Source organism: Carlito syrichta, unplaced genomic scaffold (assembly GCF_000164805.1).
Source record: "Carlito syrichta isolate Samal-C Ts95f unplaced genomic scaffold, Tarsius_syrichta-2.0.1 Scaffold316039, whole genome shotgun sequence".
Lineage (NCBI taxonomy): Eukaryota > Metazoa > Chordata > Mammalia > Primates > Tarsiidae > Carlito > Carlito syrichta.
Genome location: NW_007260135.1, coordinates 259,818 through 262,455, shown reverse-complemented (window position 1 = coordinate 262,455; position 2,638 = coordinate 259,818).

The window sequence follows — 2,638 nt, the reverse complement described above, 5'->3', positions numbered from 1 at the left end:
GAGGGCAGTGGCCGCTCCCAGCCACCGCAGCCTTGACCTGCTGGGCTCCAGCGATCCTTCTGCCTCAGCCTTCCACGTAGCTGGAATTACAGGCGTGCGCTGCCACACCCAGCTGATTTTTTTTGATTTATTGTAGAGATGAGGTCTCTTTCTTCAACCTTCCTGAATGCTGCTGTCTGCCTCTTTATCTCACTGCAACTGCTATACTCTGGTTGGACTCCTACCTATGCTGGGAACTGGAAAGCTGAGATGTTGAGCTAACCTCACTTTTATTCTCTTCTTTCCATGATCAAAGACCTAAAAAACCTGTTTTCAAATGTCTAAAATCTGTTGTTTCATATATGTTGCATTTACTTTTCCAGTTGTTTATAGTGGCATGCCAGTTACTCTATCTTGGTAGAAGTAAATGTGCCTTCATAACTATTTTTTATTAAATGAATGATAAAATGCCAAGAAACCCTTAGAACTTTCTCCCTGTTTTCTGCCAAATTTCTTTTGTGGTCTCCCAGGGATTAAAAATAGTTTTCCTTTGGAGCTAAAACTTCAATTATAGCTCTTGTCCCTTTGATCTTTTCTCTGTAGCTCCTAAATCCCAAATCACTACCAAGATGCTGCATATAGTAGAAGAGAACTACTGTATGTGAATTTTCTAGGACACAAATATGTGTAGTTTACTAAATTGCAATCAAACCACAGAATTGTACTTGACTTAGAATCTGTTCTTGGCTTTCTAAAATGTCTAATATCTTATCTACTACAATGATCCTTCACCTTCGTTCCAGTAAGGCTGAACACCAGAGAAGCAAACTTCTTGCCATCTGGTTCTCTAATTCTTAGTCTGGACCAGCGGTCCAGTGGTCCCCAAGCTTTTTTAAGTCATGTACCGCTATCAATAAAGAAAGATTGAGCATCAAATATTTCAGTGTGTGTTGTGTGTGTATTAAACATGTCCTCCTGAAAGAATATATTATGTACATAATAAAACATCCACAATTTGAACTGAAAATATAAACTGGATAAATTTGCATCCTCTATGGGGTGCACACACTCATTTTAAGATGAATGCCCAGTAGTTCAGAACAAAGTACAAGTAAGCCAACCCCCGGCAGTGGTAATCTCCTTTAGCTCCCCCCATGAGTATATTTTTAAACTAGATTTTAATGGTTTTTTATTTTCCTAATGCTCACACATAATCCTTCTAACTTCAGACTCCAGCTAACTTAATCCTTTATTTTTCTTGTTCTTTTTTGACTTCCATCATATTTCTCTTCTTTTGCTCATTCTTCTTATTTGCAGTTTTGTTTTCTCTCAAGCAACCTATTCCTCATCATATTTCAACATTCAAGAACACATGCATTACATTGACTTTACAAAATAGTGTACTTGGCATTACTGAAACGATTTACAAGCAAACAAGGAGGGAGTTATTTATTTTAGAGTCCACCTGGATTCTGTCCAAGAGGGAAAGGACCTGGAAGCCATTCAAAGACTAGATGAGTTGCCAGTTGGGTGGAAAATTGGAAAGTAAATTGGGATTTCCCACATGTTAAATATATATATATATATATATATGAGACATGAAGAAATAAAACCTGTACTACTTTTCATTATAAAAATAACTTTTTGTCTAATATAGAACAAGAGCTGTGATCTTAGTCATTTGATCATCATATCCTGAAATTAATGCCAAAAACATACATGGGTCAAATCTGAGGCATTTAAAGATATGTCCACTTTGGTCGAGCTCAATGGCTCAGCCTGTAATCCCAGCACTTTGGGAGGCCAAGGTGAGTGGATACCTGAGCCTGCAGGCTCGAGACCAGCCCTGGCAACTTGGTGAGCCTTTGTCTCTACAATAAATCAAAAATTAGTTGTAGCTCCGGCTTCTTGGAAGGCTGAGGTGGAAGGATTGCCGGAGCCCAGCAGGTTGATGCTGGGATGGCTGTGAGTGTGCCACTGCACTCCAGCCTGGGCAACAGAGTGAGACCCCAACTCAAAAAAAAATTAAAAAAAAATAAAAAGATGGGTCCAGTTTTCTTCCAGAAGACAACCATTATTACCAGTTTTTTTTGCATCTTTTCAAATATATATAACACTAATGACAATATACCGAATGAACTCTTCCCGAATCTTTCTTTTATCATTGAATATGATATCTTGGAAAAGTTTCCAGCTGGTAAAGAAAGAACACTTGCATTCTGTTGTATAGTCTCATAAAAAGTGGTAACTTTATTTATTTAATCAATACTTATTATTGATGATCAATGGCACTTGTTTTTAGCTATTATAAATAGCTGTATGAATACTCTTGCAAATGCCATTTTACCTATGTATTAATGCATCAGTAGTATGAAATCCTAGAAAATTCAATTACTGGTCAAAGGTTTGTAATTTTAATTTTTATTAGATATTATTGCCAGCAATAAATGGAGTGAGTAACATGTCCTCTACAATGCTGGGCATAGTGCTTTATAGGTAGTAAGCACTCACATATTCATTTGTTGGTCCAATTGTTGCAAAAATCAAATATAGAAAGGTATGTTAAAGGTATATAATCTTTTTTTTTTTTTTTAGTTGTAGTCTCACTCTGTCACCCAGGCTGCAGTGCAGTGGCATGCTCACGGCCACCGCAGCCTTG